The sequence below is a fragment of the Anas platyrhynchos genome, chromosome 23 (genome assembly GCF_047663525.1).
Source record: "Anas platyrhynchos isolate ZD024472 breed Pekin duck chromosome 23, IASCAAS_PekinDuck_T2T, whole genome shotgun sequence".
Taxonomy (NCBI): Eukaryota; Metazoa; Chordata; class Aves; order Anseriformes; family Anatidae; genus Anas; species Anas platyrhynchos.
In genome coordinates this window covers 7,869,238-7,894,174 of record NC_092609.1, presented here as the reverse complement: position 1 = coordinate 7,894,174, position 24,937 = coordinate 7,869,238, and the positions used below count along the sequence as shown (strand labels likewise).

Below are 24,937 nucleotides of genomic sequence, written 5' to 3'. Positions count from 1 at the left end.
GAGCCATCGCCCTGTCCTTATCTCAGCCCTGGAGCCCTTTGCATCGTATTTTCTCCCCCTTTCCCTTTGAGGAGGGGGAGTGAGAGAGCGGCCGTGGTGGAACTCGGCTGCCCACCCGCTTTGAACCACCGCAGTTGCAAAGTCCTGGGAAAGATTTCTTTCAAGAAATTAAACAAGGTGTTTAACAAAGAAATGCAGAGTTTCCTTTTGAAGGCTTCCTGGAGAATTGGGCTTCTTTCCTATTCCCAGCTCAGAGGAAGGGAATTGTTGATTTCACCTTCTTTTTTCTGACATGGAAATCAAAGGTGAACTGCTCTACAAGGACGAGCAATGTCTCAGAATCAAGCTCTTTTGCTCTGTAGTCCTTTCTCAAGGAAAAGATTGATCACCCACCTTCCACAGATGTAGGGGAGCAGGGAATAATTTGGGAACTACTCTAATTCAAGTCAGTTTGGGCATAGTGGTACTTCCCTAGCTGTTTCTGAGACAGACGCATTAGCAACAGAGAGTGTTGTGCCGTCACTGGGAGGCGCCTGCGGTGATGACTTCAGAAACAGAACTGAATTGTGTCACCACAGCACTTTGGCAACAGCTGCCTCTGTGCACGTTTAGCTGGGAGGCACAGAGAAGGGTGCTGGATGAGATGAAACCACGTGAGGATTTGTGGATCTCCCCTTGAGGTGGGTGCACAGAGAGGGACCATGCCCTTCTGTAAGTGTTTTGATGCTTGGCTGAGGAAAAAAATGCGGTTTTGTTGTGAATGCTTCATTGTAGTATTCTGTAGTTTGTGTCAAGTCCTTACAGAAGCCTCAAGGTTGGTACTTTGCTCAATGATGGAGCTGCACAGAGTGAGAACAGACCCAATGTACGGGTGAGGGCCTCTGCACGTTCTCTTCTTCCTACAGACGATCAACAAATAAGGGGAGACAGAGAAGAGTGTGCTGTGGTCCTCCCATAGACCGCAAGTACTAAAGCATAAACAAGAGGCTTAAGAGTCCCCCTGTCATGTTAAAATTCAGGACAGCAATGGACTTCCTCACACGGGCTGGCCTGTCGACTAGTGTCTCAGGCTGTGGCGTATGAAGATGCACTCCATCTGCTTTCAGGGTAGCAATGGAAGTGGGCAAGCTGCCTGACCTTAACATTTGTCATTTCATTTCTCACCTGAGTTTTGGTGGTTCTCCACGGTTCATTCTTGGTCTAGAAAAAAAAAAAAAAAAAAAAAAATGAATTTAGATCAAAATAAAAGGATAAAAGGATTTCCTTTCCATTAATTACATGTTCTTAACTTAACTAAAAAAAGTGAACTGTGATGAAAATAAAAGGATTTCCTTTCCATTAATTACATGTTCTTACCTTTGTAACAGATTTGGTTATTGACTTAGAAGGCAAATATCTGGCCAGACTGCAAGACTTGTGCTCGCAGCGTGGGACAGCTCTTGTAAAGGTGATTCAGGGCAGTTTCTGGAAAACAAGACATCAGATCTCCCAAACAGCTTTCTTTGTGCTAATGTAGGAAGGGTGAGTAAGTGTAAAGGTAAGAGCCCAGATACCGTAAGAAGCAGAAAGTGTGAAGGAAACTTCCTTCTGGCTGATACAGCTCCATATCTAGTTGTCAAGTATGAAGAGAGCAGTGCTAAGTTTCTTGGGGAGAGGTAAAAAAGAAGAGATTGGGAGATTGTAAAAGGAAAAAGTGGGATTCCCTTGTCCTGGTTTCAGTTAGCACAGAATTAATTTTCTTCCTAGAAGCTGGTGGAATGTTGTGTTTTGGCTTAGGATGAGAAGAGTGCTGATAACACCCCGATGCTTTAATTGTTGCAGAGCAGTGCTTATACTAAGCCAAGGACATCTCAGCCTTTTGCTCTGTCCTGCCAACGGGCAGGCTGGGGGTGCAGTAAGAGCTGGGAGGGGACAGACCCAGGACAGGTGACCCAAACTAGCCAAAGGGGTATTCCATACCATCTGACGTCATGCTAAACAATATATAGGGGTGGCTAGCTGGGGGGAGGGGGCCGGACTGCTCGGGGTTAGGCTGGGCATCGGTCAGCGGGTGGTGAGCAATTGCATTGTGCATCACTTGTTTGTACATACTATTACTTTCGTATTATCACCATTGTATCATTATTATTATTATTGTTATTATTATTTTTGTTATTATTATTTTCCTGTCTTATTAAACTGTCTTTATCTCAACTCACGGGCTTCACTCTCCATTTCTCTCCCCCGTCCCAGAGAGGGAGGGGGGAGGGTGAGCGAACGGCTGCGTGGTGTTTAGGTGCTGGCCGGGTTAAACCACGACAGCCTTTTTGGCGCCCAACGTGGGGCTCGAACCCACGACCCTGAGATTAAGAGATTAAGATTAATTCTGTGCTAACTGAAACCAGGACACCCTATTTCAGGAAATCCTAGGAACTGGAAATAGAGATTGGAAGAGTGCTTTAAGCCAAGACAGACATGTTTTAAAACTAAAACCTAGGAGTTGAATGAACCAAGAAATGAATCCCTTTTGATTATGCAGTTGCGTCCAGTGTTATCTTGGGAAATATGGTTTCCACATAAAACGTATCTGGGGCTTGAAGTTCTCCTAAGGCCCTTCTCTGTGTATTCCCTACTGTTTGGTAAGCGCTGAGGTCACACTGCAGACAGCAGCACGTCCTCTCCCCACTACTTAGCTGTCTGTTCTCACAACACGTCTAGGAACAGAATGGCTTGGACACAACTGCGCCTAGGACCGAGTTCATTCAAGCTGCTGGACGAGGTAAAAGCTCTGGACAAGCGAAGGGGAGGGAGGGATGGGTGGACATACAATATGATCACTTTAATCTCATTTCTCTAAGAATCCTGGCTGAGAAAACAAAACAAAACAGAATCAAAAAGAACAGAACAGAACAGAACAAATGAAGCAAGCAGCTAGCTTGCTGGAGACATTGTCTGGGAAGCAGTGAAAACACTTGCAAACAAAAACACGTCAAAGGACTAACTCTTTGAGCTTAATTCTAATCCAACAGCATAACCTCAAAGTCCTGTTTCTGTTCGTAACAGGCTGGTCCAGTAACATGTCCCATTGGATGACTTTGCAGCATAGATGTCAGGAATGCAGCTTGGGATCCCCTCCTTCTACTCAGAGTTCACTTTGAAGGGATGAGCAAGTAATTCTTCCTGGGTTGACGGAAATCTAAAGTCTGTTTTCTAACACTCTTGCAGACGCTTCTCTGTCCATCGGCCTGTCCTGCCAACTCTGGTGTGAGTGTGAAGTTGTGGCAAGAGGGATTTCCCATTCCTATTTGACCTGATGGACACCAGCTTTCCTCGGAAATGGCTGATGTTGCTGAGGAGGCAGCAGTATCAAAGCCCTTGCTGATGAAGGTACAACCAGCTGGGGAGGCTTTGGCATTTCTGCACAACGCTGCTCCCTGACTGTCACTCCAGACTCAGATTCGGAAAGAAGCAAAGCAAGCTAGAGGAAAACTGGATGTCCTGGTAATTTTCTTTTTCTTTTATTTCTTCATTCTTCACTTGTAAGAAAATCTAAATCTTAACCCTTTGTTTGAAAACACGGCTTTATGGAAATGCTTATGGGTGTGCTCCTTCACCTTGTGTGGAACCTGCTTCACCTCGCTTCAGCTATAGGACACCTATGCTCCAATTTATGCTTCCCATGATAAAGCGGTGTTCTTTCGGTGTTCTTTTCTGTGATGCTTGCAGGCGAGGTTGAAAAGAGTTGTCAGTAGGATTCTTCGTTTCCTTTGCAGTATCCAAAGCTCCGTATTACCGTGGATCTTCTCCTCTGATCTGGAAAGCTTCACAGGCCAAAAGAGAATTGAGATGAAGAAGGAAATAGAGAATGCTGACCAATATTGCCAAGTACCACCCGTAAGTTTTGTGAAAGAATCCGGTGCATTTCTGTAGTGGTAGAAAGTTCATAAAATCATCGTCGTGCACTTGAAGGCAAGCAATGCTGTAAAAATGAAGAATGCAAGGCCCTGCTTAAGGACAATCTTCAGGCTGCTTCTAGATCAACAGCTTATTTGCTTCTTCCACAACCTCATCTCCGCTTGCTTAGAAGTTGTGAAGGTCGGAAGCACACTCCGTCTTTTTCATCCCCTCTGTGTATCTTTTCCCTGACAGCAACTTCTGTCTTGGCTCTTCACATCCAGCCAGAGCAGTTGCTTTGCCTCCGCAACCTGCAGGCTGACCTCTCGTGTGTACCTGTGCTGGACTGAGGGTAATGCTTGTAACGCACACAGATGCTGCATTCACTGTGACTTTTAGAAAAGAGAGCAAGAAGCTAACCTGCACAGCAGACTCTTAGGTTTCTGTATCTCTCTCTCTCTCTCTCTCTCTCTCTCTCTCTATCTGCATATATATTTCAGTACTTATTTACTTCTTTAAAGATACCTTAAATAGAATAGATACTTTAAGAAAGCTTACTTGTTCTTCCCCTTTCCTTGTTTTTAACGTTTGCTTTTCTAACCAATCCTTAATGTTACAACATTGGATTGATGCAGTACTCAGTCCTTAGAAGTTCTCAAAGCACATCAGTGATTTCTCTATTTCTCAACCTTTCCATCTTCATTGAGATCTCTCATCTGAATTTAGGTACGAGGTGAAGAAGAACACTGCAAGCAGCTGAAGCCGTATCAGACCCATGCTTCTGCTAGGAAGTCATTCCGAGTGATTCCACGGTGTACTTTAGACAGGTTTGCTCTGGTCCTCTGGACTCAGCATCCCCAAGGGATATTTCAAAGCTCTCGGAAGGACCCGTCATTATCTCTGACACTGCAGCCTCCAGTAGGAAGGTGTAGATATTCCTTGCCCTTGTGCAAAGGAACTACTCAGTTAGCTGTTTCTAACCCAAATCTCGTTGTTGTCTTCTATTGACAGACACCACCCAGCTAGCCAAGCTAAACCACTGAAAATGGAAGGAGTGGGACATCTTGCAAAGCCTGCTGCTGCTTCTAAGCAGAAGTGCGCTGTAGGTGGGGACACAGCAAGAGGAAACGTCCAGGCCACGGTGGAACTGCAAGGCACCTGTCTGAGCCACACAACGAAGTCAGCGATTCCCAGTTGGAGACTGTTGCTCGACCAGTGACACAGCAGCTGGAGCGCTTCTGGTTGCTGCTGATGGGTTCCCGTGAATCAGCCAGGGAGAGGACATATGAGAACGACTGAAGCGATTTGAAGTTACCCGAAAGAAAGAAGAGAGGAGAGAAGAAGACAAGAGGGGAGGGAAGGGGAGGGAATAAAAAGAAGGGAAGGGAGGGGAGGGGAGGGCAGGGGGAGGGTAGGATAGGATAGGATAGGATAGGATAGGATAGGATAGGATAGGATAGGATAGGATAGGATAGGATAGGATAGGATAGGATAGGATAGGATAGGGTAGGGTAGGGTAGGGTAGGGTAGGGTAGGGTAGGGTAGGGTAGGGTAGGGTAGGGTAGGGTAGGGTAGGGTAGGGTAGGGTAGGGTAGGGTAGGATAGGATAGGATAGGATAGGGTAGGGTAGGGTAGGGTAGGGTAGGGTAGGGTAGGGTAGGGTAGGGTAGGGTAGGGTAGGGTAGGGTAGGGTAGGGTAGCATAGCGTAGTGTAGCGTGTTAGAGGGGAGGGGAGCATAGGAGAGTATAGGGTAGTGTAGGGGATCAGAGTTTAGGGGAGTGTAGGGTAGGATAGGGGAGGGGAGTGTAGGAGAGTGTAGGGGAGGGGGGAAAAGGGTAATGTAGGGTAGTGTAGCGAACGGGAGTTTAGGGTAGGATAGGGGAGGGAAGTGTAGGAGTGTGTAGGGTAGTATAGGGGAGGGGAGTGTAGCAGAGTGTAGGGACAGGGAGCATAGGGGAGGGGGTGTAGGGGAGGGGAGGAGACGGGAGGGGAGGGGAGAGGATGGGGGGGAGGGGAGGGGAGGCAAAAGTGGGGAGAGGAGGCAGAAGAGGGGAGGGGAGGGGAGGGGAGGGGAGGGGAGGGGAGGGGAGGGGAGGGGAGGGGAGGGGAGGGGAGGGGAGGGGAGGGGAGGGGAGGGGAGGGGAGGGGAGGGGAGGGGAGGGGAGGGGAGGGGAGTGCTACCATAAATAAAATTGCCAAATACATGACATTTTGGATCTGGAGCCAAATCTTTGTGTACATGTCCTCTCCGTAGCCCCACGTGCTGACCACCCACCCGAATCTATCATACTGTTGGTCAGAAAGAACAGGGAGCATAGGGGAGGGCAGGGGAGTGGAGGGAAGGGAAAAGAGGGGATGGGAGGGGTGGGGAGCGCTACCATCAATAAAATTGCCAAATACGATGAAGGAGCAGCAGAGCCTGCAACCTCCAGTCCCCAACATCCTCCAACCACCCCCCACTGCTCCGTGGGAAATAGATAGAAGAATCAAGACTGAGGTTTAGCCTGGGATGGAGGTAGTGTAGTGAGGTGGTTTTCTGTTTGGTTGGTTGGTTGGTTGGTTGGTTGGTTGGTTTTAAAGTTTTTAAATTCTCACTGTCCTACTTTGTGATCAGTTGGCAATAAATTCAATTACTCTTCCCCAAGCCAAGTCTGTTTTGTCCATGAAGCCATCTTCCAGTCCTGAAATAAGAAAGGAAACAGACCTGCAAGCAACTGTTACACAAGTGCAGGAAGAGTGACAAAGGAGGGTTTTGAGGCATGAAGTTCCTGCAAGGATGCTCTGCTCTTTCCTCACTTCAGTATGAAAAGCACGGCACTAGTGGGTGGTCTGTGGTGGTAGTTGTTTTTTTGTTGTTTGTTTGTTTGTTTGTTGTTTTGTCAGCTCCACCCCACAGTATTTTGCTTGTTCTACTTGTTTTGGTGTGCCCCCATTCCCTCCCTCAAGGTAAAACATCCCTAGGGGCCATAACTTGCTGTTAGCAAACAAGATCTTGCAAAAGAGTGAAGTTAACATGGCACCACCTGCACTGGTGTATAAATAGTTCAAATATTTTCCCTCACTTTCCTGTAACTTTCCTGTAAATTGCTGGTCAGGAGATAACAAGTGGAGAAATTTAGGATAAGAGAGAGAAAGTTGTGTTTCCTATTGCCCTGGAGTTTCTGTTGGTCTGGCCACGGAAATGGATTACTCAAAATCCTCAGGACACTCAGTTTATACCAGATTTATCCTAAAACTGCAGTATTTCTAGGCCCTTGGGATTCTTATCAATTAAAACATACTTTTTCACGCACAGAAGATGCAAAAAAGTGCGTCTACTGCAGTATGCAGACAGAGCCAGTCCTGTCTCTTGATTCCTTCTGCCTTCTGCCTGAAGAGCAGCAGACAATCGAGTTCTTGTCTTCAGTAGCTACGGCCTTAACCAACTGTGCAGTCTGTCCATTCATACACAGAGGAGGACAAATAGCGTGGAATAACTCCTCTCCTTTGTGCTAACAGAGGAGGGTACAGCTTCCTCACTCCAACCCCACCGAGGCAAACCAGTCAGCAGTGCACGCCAGAGCCTCTGTCTCTTCCCCGTCTCATGATGTGCAGCTGGATCACTCTCCCTTCTATCCCCAGGATCGCTTTCAGCACAGTCACAGAAGGGTCAGACTCACAGCTTTAGGAGCCATCAGAAGAGGCTTTCACTCTTCTGCCACCACACCCCCTATACACATGCAATTTCACACATGCAAAGAGACACCATGGATTGGGGAGTTGCACAGAGAGGAGACCACACCCGTTTGCCTGCCTGCAGTTTGACACCAGTAGGGAGGTAATTCCCGTCAGGAGTTTCCATAGAGATGACAGAATATGGCCCTAGGGTCCTGCTGCTTCTTTCAGCCCTAATTCTTCAAATCCATAGGAACGGAAGAAACCTTCCCAGCCAAGTGCTGCATATCTTGAAGGTTGGAGAACCCACAGCCTTCTGCTTCATTTCATTTTAAAGATCAATCCCAATGTCACTCCCATAGAAGTAGTGGAAGCCATCTGGCTGGCTTGGCTTTCTCTCCAAAGAAGACCAAATGAGAGTTGGTCACGGGTGAGGATGAGCCCTGACAGTTCCTGCATTTTGGTTCTCCTGCAGCCCACAAAGCTCTCACTGCCTTGCCTGAATTTGAACCCCTTTGGAACCAAATCTACAGATTATCTCTGTAAATCCAAAACAGCACTTATTCACCATGTGAACAACAAATGCCTGGGATGGTTAACAGCACTTAGGTGCAAAAAAGAGCCCCCGCAGGAGCAGGCCCCGGGCCGCAGCTGCAGCCATGGAGAGGAGCCCACGGGGAGCAGGGGCAGAGAGGGACCTTGGAGGAGGGAACTGTATCCTCTTTTTTCATCGGTGCTGAGATTGAGGATCAGGATTTCGTGGTAGGAATTTGTTTAGATGAACCAATTTACCTCCATATGGGTTTTGTATGTTTCTTTCACCTTGTCTTGCAGGACCATCTTGGCTGGGTCTGCAGTGTTGTGCAAAAGTGAAGTTTTTCACAATAAAGAGCAGCTTTTTTTTGGGGGGAAAAGGCTGAGGTGGCCTTCATCAGAGTCTTGTGACATGAAAATGCAGAAAATGGGTGCATGGCTGGCTGGATGGGTGGGTGGGAGTTGGGAATTCAGCCTTGGGATCAGAACTGGGACGTTGTTGGGATAGGAAATGATCAGTGGGATGGGAAGTGATGATGGGGATAGGAACTCATTGGGATGGGATAAATGGGTTTTATTTTTATTGCATTAAATCCACTTTCTTGACTGTGTTGTACAGTATGGCGTTGTTTTATTACTATAAAATTATGATGATTATTATTTAATCTTATTAATTAAACAATTTTTATACGTTATTATATTATAAATTATAAATATTAATATTTTTTATATTGTTTTTATTCCTTTTCTACCCTATTAAACTCTCTTTATCCCAGTGCACTGCTTTGGACTTTAGTTTTCCTTCCGAGTCGTTGTGGATTCACTCCGGATGGGGGGACATTAGTGAACGCCTGTGTGCTTCAGATCCAAGGTCACCTTTGCCCTCAACTCAAGATACATGTTTGCATCTATTGTCGTGAAACAATGTTAACAACATCAACAAAAAAGTTCCCTACTTGCTAGCAGCATCCCTACGTTTGCTGGGGTCTGCTCTGTGCATTTTGAAGACCGTTCCATGCTATTCAGCCCCTTCAGGAGGAAATGGATGGTTCTAGGAAAATGCGTCTTGACCTGATGCAAAGCTGTGACTCAGCACCCTGCAGCCCCCGCAACCCCTGGCATTTTACCTGCAGCCCCTCCAACAACTCTGATGTTCCCTGCATCGACTTCAACCACTGCGCTGGGACCTGAGGCCCCTCAAACCCGTGTCACTCGCCCTGCAGCCCCTCCAGCCCCTGGCATGTTCCCTGCAGCACCTCGAGCCCCTGGCATGTTCCCTGCAGCCACTCCAAGCCTGGCACAGGCCCTACAGCTGGCTGCGGGGACTATCCAGAAATCTGCTCCAGAAATACAGTGATGGCAAGGAGCCCTCCACTTCATGCTTCCTTTTTTTTCTAGCTGGAAGCATTCAGAGTTGTCAACGGAATTGGTTTGGAGGAGTAGGAAAGACAGAATTACTGGGTTTCTGCTTTCTCCCAGAAACTATCAGACCACAACATGACAGTTGTCTTTCTTTTACGTTCTTTTACACCTGGATCTTTCTCACTTTTATGAGTGTGGGGTATTCCTTCTTTCTCCCTTTACCTTCCTCCCTCCCTCCCTCCCTCCCTCCCTCCCTCCCTTCCTTCCTTCCTTCCTTCCTTCCTTCCTTCCTTCCTTCCTTCCTTCCTTCCCTCCTTCCTTCCTTCCTTCCTTCCTTCCTTCCTTCCTTCCTTCCTTCCCTCCTTTCGTTCTGTCTGTCTGTCTGTCTCTCTTTCTCTCTTTCTGTCCAGCACTGATTTTATGGCTACGTGTGCATATCCACAGTGTACAGTTTTTCTCCGTTCCGTTTCTTCCCTGAGTCTTGCCCCTCTTCCCTGCAACTGAACAGCATTTGCCTTGATCAAGGAAGTGGCAACATGCGGCTTACACAGTAAACTGCTGAAATTACAGCTATAACCATGGAGCACAGCTGCCGATCAACACAAGACCACCAATCGCTCACATTTCTAAACTGCTCGTCACAATTCTTCCGTATGTAGGCTGTGATGCTGCTCATTTCTTAAGCACCCATCCATTTCTTCTCTTCCCAGACCCTCAAGGTGTCCTGGTCAAACCACCTCCCTTCCTCTTGCCCCATCTGGCTCTCCCACCTTCCTTTTCCCTCAAGGCTCAACTTTTTTTTTTTTTTTTTTTCCAGCATAGGTGCTCCATAGAAGCTGCTGCTGCCCACCTCCGAGTTGACTAGGGCTGAACTACTGAAAAAGAAAAGAAAATCTATAAATAAAAGTGAGAGATGGTGAATACCCAACCATCTCTTAAAAGCAGGATTTTAAGAGAATAAGTAATTGATAAATGGAGTTAAGATCGGAGGGAAAAAAAATCCACTGTTGCAATCAATAGAGTTAAGAAGTTTTTCAAGTACATTAGGAACAAAAATTAGAGTAATGACACAGATCTGATACGGGATGGGTATTGCTTCAGTGAGAAATGATGGAAAAAAACACAACACAACACATGTGTATGTGTTGTTGGGTATTTGTAAAAAAAAAAAAGAAACAAAAAACAGGTTAATGAAAACTGCATGCTCAATTAGATGATTTTTTTGTTGTCATTGGTATGGAATTGTGGGCTTTACAACACAATATGTGTTATATATATATATTATATATGTTTTATATATGTTTTATATATGTTTTAATAAAATAAGGAAATTATATTTTTTTTCTACGTTTGTGGTTTCCAAACTGTAGTTAATAAACATTAAACAAGATGCAATAGGATCTCGTTAACTCTTTTGTTTGAAAAAACAGTGGCCCTGATCGAGAGGTGCAAGTGAGAGGAGACAATATTCGGTATTTCTCTATGTTGTCATTTATTGGTGAAGATGAAAGTCTGCAATTCATGTTCATTACACTAGCATGACAACATGACCACAAGGGGGACTGTCTGGTAGTGAAAAGGAACTTCAGCATGGATTAAAAATCTTTGCCTTTCTTTATTCTGAACTGTTTTTCTTATGGCTGCTAGAGAGAGATTCTTTTCCTTAGAAATAAAACTGCCCAGGCTGTTCTGATAAACCTGCAGGGTTAAGGCACTTCTACCAAAACAGATTTCAAAAGGCAAGAAGTCAAAAAGCAACAATTCAGTAATCTGTGTACGCTTCTATATTAAGTTTTAAGATAACCTGGTTTATATTTAGTTCACACAAATTAACCTAACATAGCAGCATACAACCTAAGAAAAGCTTAAGAAATTTATTAGATGCACAGATAAAGTGCTGTAACAGAGAAAGTTGTGTAAATCTATTCTAAAATAAATAAGGTACAGTTAAACCACCTTTGACTCGTTTTAACTCGGAAAGAAATAACCTAAGTTTTAATCATTTGAATTTTAAGGTCAAGGCGAAATATACCATAACTATAACAGTGGTTGTGATCTGTATCAACTATTTGAGGCTCCTGTTCCTCTTGAGGTCTCCCAGAAACAGGAAGGCTATTGCAAAATGTGTCCATTAGACATAGTTCCTTTTACAGAAACATTTTTGTAATAAAGTCTGGTTGCTCAAATATATGTTAAAATATTTAACAAGGAAACAATTTTCTCCTGATCCAGTCGATCTTTTAAACAAGACGATGTATTTTTCCTATGACGCAGCCCACAGGAGGGAACAGAAGTAAACATCCTCCTGAACTGAAGACTGTTTTGCTTGAAGAACTAAACTATTGCATTATTATATGAGAGCAAGAAATATCCATTTGGGTTATCCCTTTCTCCAAACATGGTGCCCAGTGATACATGTATTTTTGCCTTAATCTCAAAGGCCCGTTTGTCTCCAGGTAAGGTACGTTAAAAAGAGATTCCCTTTAAGCATCTTATCACAAGATCTCTTACTGCCTTTCCACCCGGGGATGCTTGTGTGTTAGACTGCCCTTGGAGTTTTGGATGCTACTAGATTTCTGTGCTCTGTTATCCATAATTTCAGGCACTTCGGGGCTAACATGGCTGTTTAAGTCAATGCAATAATATTACCAATATATTCAACACTCAGAAGAGTCACCACAGTTTCCTTCACACACTCAGGATTTCAAATTCTTCTTCCAATTCAAATAGCTTGTCAGTAGATTCAATGAGTTCTGTAAAAAAAGATAAAGAAAAAAATGCTTCTAAAGACATGCCTGATTTTGTTCACTTAAAAAAAAAAACTTTGAAAGACGCATTCCAGAAAAGTACTTTGTGAGAGTGAAAAAAAAAATCTGTGCTAGCAATTGTATGGCTTGTTTGGATACATGCCTGCTATATATTGCTTGACACTCACAAAGGATAGTTATTCTACCTGTGATTATTCTTTTATTTGCTAACGAGGAACATAACATTGCACAATTAGGCTTTTAATCGGTGCCTTACCTGCTCCTGTGGTTGTCACTTCTGGTTTTGTTGGAGGTATGAAAGGAGGCCAGTGTGGCGGGTGCTTCTGGACCAGCTCAAACATCCGTAGACTCTGCTGCTTTAGAATCTCCTGAGGACAGAATGCTTTCATTTTAAAAGCTGGCTCGGGGGACGCTTCAAACACAAAACGTGTCTGCTTAATTGAAAGTGTTTTTTAATTACGCATGTCCATCAGGAAAAAAAAGTCTTTATACAGACATACTGTGAAATCCAAGCACCATGGTCTCTGTAATACATCCCTAGTTAAAACACATCTGGAAGACAGATCTCTTGAACTGTACTACAAATTATCAGTCTTATCATCTTTTGATATCAGCTTTGATATCTGCAAACCTGTAATTTTGTTTACAGGTAGCAAGCACACTAGGAATGTACAATATTTTCTGCTTTTTAAAAGGAAGTTGCTTGCATAGAACTCTCCTCAAGTTTTCTGTTGATCAATAGCACAAAAGACAGATCTATCAGCTCCTCCAAAGGGGAAAAAAAAAAAAAAACGCATCAGATTTTGAAGGACAGGTTTTGGTCAGGAAAAAAGGTGTTCCTGAAGCCAAACGCTATTCCTCTTCAAAGAGAAGTTACCTTCTGTCCTGTATTTCAGTTATTTACAAACTGTTTTCCTTAGATGATTTTTTTTTTTTTTTTAAATAAATGCCCTTAGAGGTTGATGGTACTTTACATTCAGACGTCTGGTGCTTAGCTTAACAGCTGCATGCAGAAACATCCTCAAGTCTGTTTCCTGTGGCAGCCAGCACCTTCTGTTCTCCCTAGATCAGCAGGAGCTAGAGGCCTGCAGCACTTACAGAATCAGATCTTTAAGATAGCAGGGACTAACAGTCATAATTAGAACACGCAATCTATTATGTCAAACAATAAAAAAGGATCAGGAAGCAAATCATTGATACATCACTACAATATGGCAGTTAAACCTTAGTCATTTAGTGAGAATTAGAAGTTAAAAGCAAGTGTCACCCAGTAACACCTTCAAGTGTGGATGTTTACACCCATTTTCCAACTGGCAGGGTTTGTGGCTGGTAAAGTGCTGAACAATTTCCAATTAGCAATTCAGTAGTATTGCCTTACCCTGATGCTTTAATGCATTCTTCTCCATGGCTCATACAATTTGTATACAAAGGAAAATGCAAAGGAAAATTTTACAAAAAACAGACAATAAAAACCAGACTTTATAAAGAACAAATCGAGATGCTAAGTTCCCACTCTTACCTTTTGTACAAGACTACACCGGTTATCAAAATCACATTCTTCTTTGCAAAAGAAGCCCTTAGGGGAAAAAACAAACACACAGAGTTTTACCTTTGCAGATGGTAGGTATGTGGTACCAGCAGGTAAGGCGGTTTGACCTCTGATACAGTAATGCCCTGTACGATCAGTAGATATAAGACTCCAAATATGTGGCAGCTCTAGGGAGAGAACCCACGGGGAGAACAAGGCCCTGCAAACCCCTAACGAAATAGTCAAGCAAAAAATAGCAGCAGCTCCTGTGTGCTCCTCCATGGAGCGCCACCCAGTTCCTACAGTCCAGGTATCAGCAGAAGCTGAAAACTTGTAGATGATGGACCACCTAAGGAACATTTCCATTCTGGTATCTATACTGAAAATATTTGCTCTTCATTATGATTTTGTCTGTCTCGTTGCATCATGCCACATTTTGCACAGTTACGTAGTTAAGTATTAAAACAAAACAAAACAAAACAAAACAAAAAAAACTTTCTAAAAAGCAGCAGTATTAAAAAACAGGTATGTGAATGAATGACAGATACCGGTATCTTTACAGATTGTTTAAAGCTTTAGAAACACATCCCACTGGTGACAACTGCCAATCACCCAATCACAGGATACTGGCATGGGATCAGATCCAATTTTTTCAAATACCACAGTACCCCCATGACATTTTGGGTGAATTACAAATAATACATTTGTATTTGTAATTTGGGGTGAAATACAATAATTCCACTTAAACATTTTCAACTTATGATAGAAAGTAAGTTTAAGTAACTTGTCTAGAGGTGACCAAACATAAAGTAGTGATAGAATAAAACACGTAAACCTGTTTCAGTTCCTTGCTCTGACCATTATAATGCCTCTTGAAAGAAGTAAAAGCTGCTCAGTAAAGAAAACAAAGCGAGCTCCTACAGTACAGACAGCTCCCCACTTGCCCTAAGATTCTCCATGTAGTTATGTACAAACTACTATGTGTTGATCACAGAAGACAGCTTTGTGATCTTGGTTCTGTTCAAGGAGATGCATTGCTGCCCTTACCAATGTAGAGAGACATTACTTTGAGATAAAGTACATGCATTCAAGATTTCCTGACACTTACTAAAGCTACTGAAGGGTCCAAATTCATGATCTTCATTCTATGTGGGGCTTCCTGGCAGTGGAAACTCTCATCGTCAACCCTGCCATTTTCTTCTGAATCTACAAAGCTTTGAGTGGTGTGAGGGTCCAGATAGATCAGCTCATTGCCTGGATGGGTAAAAGCCGTATGTTAAAAATAAGCAAGTGACATTAATAAGCACTTGGTCCACAACTGTAAAATAGAAATTAGATTGCCATCGCAGTCAGTATAATCTAGACTTTCCAGCTAGGGATTCTTTAAGAGAATCGGAAGGGTTAGACACAACGTTTCCCACAGGGTATTTAGTATAACTTCCTATTGTCACCTATTACTGTAATTTTTTGGTTGGTTATGTTCTATCTTTGTCACATACTTTTATTTTTCCATGTGAGATCCAGTACTTTTTTTTTTTTTTTTTTTTAAATCTCAAGTGTTGTAAACACTAACATTTGACAGATTAAAAGGTACAGGATGTTCACAGATGCAATCTGTAATCCCGTTAGGCATTCATTCAGAAATTGGAACAAAAAAGCCTAACTAAAACAGGTTAGGTTTTACAAAAGGACAAAATAGGGTTGCAAAATTTTGGCCCGAAGTGGGGTGAAATCTGAAGGAATGCATTTTAAATTAATTAGAGCAATACTTAATAACAGAAGGTATGCAAAAGGTGAAAAAGATACTGCTATCAGAAACAGTTTTGAAATACAAGAAAATAAAAGTGACATTTGACCAATACACTTGTCAAATGCTATCAGCTATTCTCAGTATGTTGCTCTTGTTGATGTCATCACTTATTTTTACACCTAGCTTTGCTGTTAACTTTCTGCTCCTGTTAAGGATCATCTCATACTGTTTCTAAACTCTTTTAGATATGCTTCTTCATTTATTTTATTCTATTCTCATCTTTCTTTACTTCTAGAGGTTCACGCTTAGACCCCTTACTATTTCCCCTTCAAAAAATGTTCTCTTTTGATCATCTGCACATTTGGAATAAGTTTCTTTTTTCCTTACCTAAAAATCCTATGAAATAATAGGCATTATTTGGTTTCCCTCCTAATGCTCCCAAAGACTGTGGCATCTTAAAGCATTCCTAGGAGTTCAAAAGGAATAAAGGAAATTGTCATTCATTTCTTTACTGACATCACAGATACCCAAACTTATTTGACAGTAACGAGCAATGAATTGAAAGAAAACCTTACTTTAAATGCATCAATATATACGGGATTTATGTGATTTATCCCTAGTCGTAGAGGTATAATAAGCAAGAGGGCTTTCCAGCCTGTGCAGAGTCCTCCTGCCTTCTTGCTTCGGCCAAGAGCACTTCTGTGCAAATGTGCACTGCTGTGGGACGCGCTGCTGCTCTGAGGAGGGGACCAGCACATTTTTTCTGCGGGAATAAAACTAGAAATCAGTCAACGCACAGAGGAACACAAAGCAGATCTTCCTCTCAGTAGTGAATTAAGCTAGTTTGCCAGGGATCTTTATAGGGCACCCAAGACAAAACGAGCCGGGCATGGCAATTACAGCTATTTAGTAGAAGTAATTCTAGCAGACAGTATGTGCTGGCACGTCCAAGTGAGACGTTAGATCAATGATTGGGGGATGACAATTTAAGACTGCAGTGACATGTCCTATTAATGTTATTAATAGTGTCAAGCTTTGCCTATAAAACGCCAGAGAAATGAAATGGCAGCAATGATGACAGTAGAAATTCTTCAAGGAGCTCTTCACATCCAGTGATGTGAGCACGAAGTTGGCATCAGGGATCAAAAAAACACAACTGAGTTTGTATGTCCTTCTTCCCTCTTCTTACCCTTGCAAGACAAACCCATGGCCCCCCAAGTATTTGTTCATGTTTAGATACATGCTGGCAAATGGAGTCAAATCAGAAACTGTTACCAGAAAACTGATGAGGTGTCACTTCCTGATGTCTTCAATGACCACCGTATTGTCCATAGATACATAAACTGCTAATGAATTCCATTCATCAAATAAAGCAAGCTTCCTAGAAAACATTAAGGTACTAATTAATATAAACTAGTTGGATCAAAAGGGTAGCTTTACACTCAGAACCATTTATTTATTTTTTTTTTCTTAAGAAAAAACATCCTTTCTGCATTTTTTAAAGTCTCCATGTAAGAAAAAGAAAACTTTAAACATTAAATGTTTAATATCTTTAGAAAAATAGGTACTGAGTGGTACCAGGAAAAACATATGCGCTGCACCATGTGCAAACTGTTTTGTCTTACTGCTAAGTGCAGTGACAGTAACAGTTCAACTACATCAAGTTTATTACTTTTTATTGCACTCGACAGTCTCTGCACTGGGTTCTTGCCCAATTGTGTCTTTTCTCATCTGGAAAAGAAAAAAATTCCTATGCCAGTTTTGCAGATTACTTTTTGCTTAAGAAATTCCACTGAATTCAGTGGAATTACTTCTGCCTGAGCCTGCGTGCACAGCAGAAATGGGGCGTTAAAAGCTAAATCAGCTAAGGGTTTGGGGCACCAAAACTTCAGTGGGAGACAGCAGCACACAGTTTTATGTCCACTTCTGCAAAATCCAAACCTTTGCGGAAGGGAGCTACACTCTTAAGCTGCACTGGCAGAATTAGCTGTTTCAAATAAGCCAGAAAGAAATGGGGGTGAGCGTTTCACCATGAAAAACTTGGCCATGAAAGATCTGGAGTCCAGGGCATGCTTCAGCTCCCCTCCCTCTTCAGATCATGTGCCTGTTCCAGGGTGTCAAAGACTTGCTGCTGAGCTCGCAGGACCTGTAGCCTAGCCCCTGCCTGAGGTAAGACACCTCCACGTACCCCTGGAGAACTGAGCAGCCTCAGTTCCTTTCAGTGTGGCTCCCAGACTATGAGGAGCTGCCCATCTTTATCCAGTAGCCTTGCTGGCAGAACTGCTGCTCAGAAAGGGAGGAATTGCAGCTCAGTTCCCTCCTCAGCCGAGATGGCTTCTCTCTGATGTTTCACACCACCACTCCGACCTACACGGTGGCACTCTCGACCTGCCAGAGCTGTGCCACTGTGCAGAAAGGAATATACATCTGTGGTGTGACTGGTGAGGGCATGCAGACGGCATAGCAGGAGACTTTCCTGCAGTTTCTTCTCCTCAGGCTCTTCCTTTATTAAAATTTAGAGGTCACCCATTCCCAACTCAGTACCTGCACACCGAGCTGTGGCATGACATTCCATGCTGCACTTGTAAATAGATGGCAAGTACATTCCTGACTGTGGGACAGGGGGAGATGCAGCCTTCAAAACTCTGCCTGGGCCTTCTCTTGGCTGCCCCAGGGGAGTACGTTCTGAATGAGACTGGTATGATCTCACTTACTTTAGTACTTGAGCAACTGTATTTGGTCCAAACCATTCTCCAATTGACTTCCCCTCTCCAACACCCACCTGTGCTGTTTTCACAGTGAAAAAAAGACACACGTACACAAAATCAAAGAAAAATGAGACCATAAAGAATGTGGGAACAATATACAGTAAATACTGTGACTGTCAAACATTCTAGAGTAACTGCAATCTGTAGTTAGCAATAACAATTATTTTCTCAATCTATGCTCTTTTCAAAACTTAGGGAGTGCCAGTTTCTTTAATAAACAAAAGGCTTCTAAACTACAATGAGAATTACAAGTTAACAAATGTTAGTGCCCTTTATTACAAATTACAGCAATAAGCTACAAGACTGTCTATTCTAACATTACTGACTCTGGTACCCAAGGCTTACAGAGTTTATCAAGAGCTACATTCTAGTACATGGCTTTATTTAGGTCTCAGGGAATGTTTCTGTACTACTAGTCTTTGCGCCCATCTGCATACCTTTTTATTTTTGTATAAGCATACACCTTGTCTTCACATCCACTTTTTAAAATTATGAATTAACATACTGCAAATTAGTGATTCAACACAGTAGAAATTTCAGTGGAAAAAACCTGAAAGTTTATGTTTGTTCTTACCCATCTGGTGGATTGACTAACAGCAAGCCTTCCTGTCGAGAAAGCATCGTAGGATTCTGTGATATTCTTCTGGTTGTTTTTTGTGTTTTTCCCATTGCCAATCTGAAAGGAAAAATTGATATAGAATAAAAAATGGTGACGTTTTCATTACACTGATCAAATGTCTAGACAGCAGAAAGCTTTATAATGAGATGTTAAAAGACATTTCAATTCATCTCGAATATTTACATTTTGTGTAGAGCTCCTAGAATTCCAAGCTTGTTATTTATCATCAAGCTGCCCTTTATCATCATAGGCTAGATTGTCAAAACAGGGAAAATAAAACAAAACAAAAACATCAACTGCAAACATATTCTGACGGATCATGCTGCGTGTTGATAGCCATTCCAGTATCTCTGAGCTTCCAAGATTATTTAAAAGTACAGGCTGTGTTTAGACCTTGTTGGATTTCTAAGCACCCATTAAATAACAACATAAGATCCATACAGAAAGTCCAAACACTCCACTGGCAGCATCCTGGGATGTGACATGCATGCTTAAGAGCTTGCACCAGGGGGGTTTGGACCTCGTGCTGCTGACAAGTGAGGAGTGAAGAGAAGGGTAAGAGCACTGTCCCACGGTGGCAGGTTTTCCCTTGGCCTCAACTTGGGTGTTACACTAAAAGGTTTATAAAATAATGGCGACAGGATTCCCCATTTGTTCTCCTTCTATGCCTATTTCTCTGCTTCAGGCTGGGATGATTTCACCCAGCTGAATATGAATTGATTCATTAGGAACTGTTACCAGGGCATCAAAGAAAGTCTCACTAATAAATTCAGGGTTTGTGCTTTTAATGGAGTACTTACGAAGAAGCGTCTGCAGACAATACCGAAGTTCCCTCAGGACCAGCACTCACCTCTCCCTAAGTGTCTGCAGATCAGTGCTTGGGCCAGCATCATCTGCCCGCATCGCAGCATACATCCCCAGCCAGCGTCCGACGAAGGACCCGTGCCTCCTGTTAGGAAAGTTCATCACAATCAGTGCAGGCTTTCAACTGGGTGCAGCACCACAGAGGACATTTCAGACTGCTAGAAAACAGATAGGGCTGCTGAAGCCTCCATGAACTGTCCTACAGATAAAAGGCACACAGCAAGACTTTGGTTCCATGCTGTTGGTCTAATTCTAATCTCTGCATTGCACAAATAAACAAAATTCATTTATTCCTTGTGGAGCTGACTTACTCTTTTCATTCTTCAAGCAGCATTCACAAACCATTTACTGCATGCTATACAACATGATCACCTGTTTACATACAGACATAAATAAACACTGATTTTAATAATCTTCATGTTTGCATAAACAGTTAAAATGATGCTCAAAATGCGCTGATACTCTAGAAATATTTTCCCAGCCTACGATGCCATCACTTATCTTGCTATTTAATTTAGAACAATGCAGCAAATCTGCAGTATACTCACCACTAGGCAAAAACTTTCTTCTATACGTAAACCACACGTTAAACCACAGTAAACCACACGTGAACACACCTTGGCTTATTGTCTGACTTTGGCTTATGGTGCGTCTGTTGCTGTGTCCAGCACAGTGCAGCCCCTAAATTGCTACCAAAACCTTGCCACAAACCTCAATCCCCCTGTTAAAAGAGACCCTCTTGTTTGTTGCCCTTCTTTCGACACTCTCTAACAGGTTTATGTCTTTTTCTTATACTGTGGAGCCCAAAACTGCACTCAGTACTCAGTACATGGAATACCAACAGAGACTGCCTGGCATTTTCTCTTCTCTGCAGAAGCTCTGTTGCTAACACTGTCCAGAAATCACCACTGTCACAGACAGTAGTAGCATTCCCTCCTCCCACAGTTTGTTCTGCCCCCCAAGACTTAGACACCACCCAGAAAAAGAAGAATAATAATACTAATAAAATAAAATAAAATAAAATAAAATAAAATAAAATAAAATAAAATAAAATAAAATAAAATAAAATAAAATAAAATAAAATAAAATAGTCAAAAGCCATCAGGAAGGCAGTGGTGCAGACTGTGGAGAGCCTGGGTTCAAATCCTTCTTCTGTGAGGCTCTGAACCTATATCCCACCACAATCTCTCTGCTAATGTATGGCAGGGAAAGGAGGAAGAAAGAACATATCTCCTGCACTTTCCATTTATTGTTGACTGACAATTCTGTAGAGTTATAAAGCCTCAATCAGTGAGATACAGGGTTCTTCTCACACTGTCTCACTGTGCCCTAAGCGGAACAGCTCTCATTTAATAGATGCTTCACCACAAAATCATGAGTCATCTGCAGTTTTGAACTTTTCTGGGATCAAGTCCCTTCAGATGGTTGAGGAATCTGCTCCAGCACCTATGTAAACTGGTGCTCTACTAAGCTAGTGAGTGAACAAGAGAGAAATCCTCTGCTAGATGACTTGACAAATTGGGTCTGAAAATAGTGTTGAGGCAGAATAGTCCACGATTTTTGCCTTGGGTGCACAGAGGGATTGGGTGTTGTAGACTTCTTTTATTCTTCATTAAGATAAACATTTTCAAAAATGTGCTTGTTCAACCTTGCTCCCACTGTGTGCATGGGAGGGAGATAACTGAAAGTGGGGAGCGTTGCTTGGATCCTGCAAGTGGCTGAGGTCCAGTGGGGTTGGAGGCTTTCTTCCTCCTTTTGGAAATGCAAAGCAACCCTGCACCTCCCCTGCACTTGCAGAAGGATCGTGACAGCCCAAAGCACAGCGGCTTTGTAATTGCTGCATACACTTCGATCGGATTTACGTGGCAAGGGTTTGGTAGCAGGGGCCTGCAGGGATGGCGTCTGTGAGAACAGTCCAGACAACAGCCAGCTCCAGATAGCTCCAAAAGGGCCCCGGCGCTTGCCAGAGCTGAGCCAATAAGCGATGTTGTTTGCACCTCTGGGAGAGCAGATGTAAGCAGGGGGAAATACTGCTGCACAACAGAAGCTGGAAGAGCAAGGAGTGAGAAGCAGCCCTGCAGCCCCCAAGGTGAGTGCAGCAGGAGGCAGGAGGTGCTCCAGGCTCACAGCAGCAGTTCCCCTGCGGGCTGTGCAGGGAGAGGCCCCTGGTGGAGCAGGCTGTCCCCCTGCACCCATGGGTCCCCCATGGAGCAGATCTCCACGCTGCTGCCCCCCTGTGGGTGGAGGAGCCCCCGGTGGAGCAGGTGGCTGTGGCCTGGAGGAGGCTGCGGCCTGTGGAGAGCCCCCGCAGGAGCAGGCCCCGGGCCGCAGCTGCAGCCATGGAGAGGAGCCCCCGCAGGAGCAGGGGGGCTGGGGGGAGCTGCCGCCCAGCCGTGGGGGACCCGTGCTGGAGCAGTTTGCTCCTGGGGGATGGATGGATGGATGGATGGAGCCCGTGGGACGGAGCCGTGTGGGAGCAGTGCTTGAGGAGCTGCTGCCTGTGGGCAGCCCGTGTGGGATCAGCTGGGGAAGGGCGGCATCCCATGGGAGGGACCCCACGGGGAGCAGGGGCAGGGAGGGACCCTGAGGGTCACTCTGCTGAGTCTGCTTTGCCCGTCACGATACTTGTTGAGCCATCGCCCTGTCCTTATCTCAGCCCTGGAGCCCTTTGCATCGTATTTTCTCCCCCTTTCCCTTTGAGGAGGGGGAGTGAGAGAGCGGCCGTGGTGGAACTCGGCTGCCCACCCGCTTTGAACCACCGCAGTTGCAAAGTCCTGGGAAAGATTTCTTTCAAGAAATTAAACAAGGTGTTTAACAAAGAAATGCAGAGTTTCCTTTTGAAGGCTTCCTGGAGAATTGGGCTTCTTTCCTATTCCCAGCTCAGAGGAAGGGAATTGTTGATTTCACCTTCTTTTTTCTGACATGGAAATCAAAGGTGAACTGCTCTACAAGGACGGGCAACGTCTCAGAATCAAGCTCTTTTGCTCTGTAGTCCTTTCTCAAGGAAAAGATTGATCACCCACCTTCCACAGATGTAGGGGAGCAGAGAATAATTTGGGAACTACTCTAATTCAAGTCAGTTTGGGCATAGTGGTACTTCCCTAGCTGTTTCTGAGACAGACGCATTAGCAACAGAGAGTGTTGTGCCGTCACTGGGAGGCGCCTGCGGTGATGACTTCAGAAACAGAACTGAATTGTGTCACCACAGCACTTTGGCAACAGCTGCCTCTGTGCACGTTTAGCTGGGAGGCACAGAGAAGGGTGCTGGATGCGATGAAACCACGTGAGGATTTGTGGATCTCCCCTTGAGGTGCACAGAGAGGGACCATGCCCTTCTGTAAGTGTTTTGATGCTTGGCTGCGGAAAAAAATGTGGTTTTGTTGTGAATGCTTCATTGTAGTATTCTGTAGTTTGTGTCAAGTCCTTACAGAAGCCTCAAGGTTGGTACTTTGCTCAATGATGGAGCTGCACAGAGTGAGAACAGACCCAATGTACGGGTGAGGGCCTCTGCACGTTCTCTTCTTCCTACAGACGATCAACAAATAAGGGGAGACAGAGAAGAGTGTGCTGTGGTCCTCCCATAGACCGCAAGTACTAAAGCATAAACAAGAGGCTTAAGAGTCCCCCTGTCATGTTAAAATTCAGGCAGCAATGGACTTCCTCACACGGGCTGGCCTGTCGACTAGTGTCTCAGGCTGTGGCGTATGAAGATGCACTCCATCTGCTTTCAGGGTAGCAATGCCAGTGGGCAAGCTGCCTGACCTTAACATTTGTCATTTCATTTCTCACCTGAGTTTTGGATCAAAATAAAAGGATAAAAGGATTTCCTTTCCATTAATTACATGTTCTTACCTTTGTAACAGATTTGGTTATTGACTTAGAAGGCAAATATCTGGCCAGACTGCAAGACTTGTGCTCGCAGCGTGGGACAGCTCTCGTAAAGGTGATTCAGGGCAGTTTCTGGAAAACAAGACATCAGATCTCCCAAACAGCTTTCTTTGTGCTAATGTAGGAAGGGTGAGTAAGTGTAAAGGTAAGAGCCCAGATACCGTAAGAAGCAGAAAGTGTGAAGGAAACTTCCTTCTGGCTGATACAGCTCCATATCTAGTTGTCAAGTATGAAGAGAGCAGTGCTAAATTTCTTGGGGAGAGGAAAACGAAGAGGCTGGGAGAGTGTACAAAGAAAAAAATGGGATTCCCTATTTCAGGAAATCCTAGGAACTGGAAATAGAGATTGGAAGAGTGCTTTAAGCCAAGACAGACATGTTTTAAAACTAAAACCTAGGAGTTGAATGAACCAAGAAATGAATCCCTTTTGATTATGCAGTTGTGTCCAGTGTTATCTTGGGAAATATGGTTTCCACATAAAACGTATCTGGGGCTTGAAGTTCTCCTAAGGCCCTTCTCTGTGTATTCCCTACTGTTTGGTAAGCGCTGAGGTCACACTGCAGACAGCAGCACGTCCCCTCCCCACTACTTAGCTGTCTGTTCTCACAACACGTCTAGGAACAGAATGGCTTGGACACAACTGCGCCTAGGACCGAGTTCATTCAAGCTGCTGGACGAGGTAAAAGCTCTGGACAAGCGAAGGGGAGGGAGGGATGGGTGGACATACAATATGATCACTTTAATCTCATTTCTCTAAGAATCCTGGCTGAGAAAACAAAACAAAACAGAATCAAAAAGAACAGAACAGAACAGAACAGAACAAATGCAGCAAGCAGCTAGCTTGCTGGAGACATTGTCTGGGAAGCAGTGAAAACACTTGCAAACAAAAACACGTCAAAGGACTAACTCTTTGAGCTTAATTCTAATCCAACAGCATAACCTCAAAGTCCTGTTTCTGTTCGTAACAGGCTGGTCCAGTAACATGTCCCATTGGATGACTTTGCAGCATAGATGTCAGGAATGCAGCTTGGGATCCCCTCCTTCTACTCAGAGTTCACTTTGAAGGGATGAGCAAGTAATTCTTCCTGGGTTGACGGAAATCTAAAGTCTGTTTTCTAACACTCTTGCAGACGCTTCTCTGTCCATCGGCCTGTCCTGCCAACTCTGGTGTGAGTGTGAAGTTGTGGCAAGAGGGATTTCCCATTCCTATTTGATCTGATGGACACCAGCTTTCCTCGGAAATGGCTGATGTTGCTGAGGAGGCAGCAGTATCAAAGCCCTTGCTGATGAAGGTACAACCAGCTGGGGAGGCTTTGGCATTTCTGCACA

At 44.0% G+C, this 24,937-nt stretch overlaps 1 pseudogene; it reads right to left on the bottom strand.

Moving 5' to 3' along the window:
- Nucleotides 1–11,754: 11,754 nt before the first annotated feature.
- Nucleotides 11,755–20,321, bottom strand: LOC139999325 (cysteine protease ATG4A-like; annotated as a pseudogene).
- Between the last annotated feature and the right edge of the window lie 4,616 nt (nt 20,322–24,937).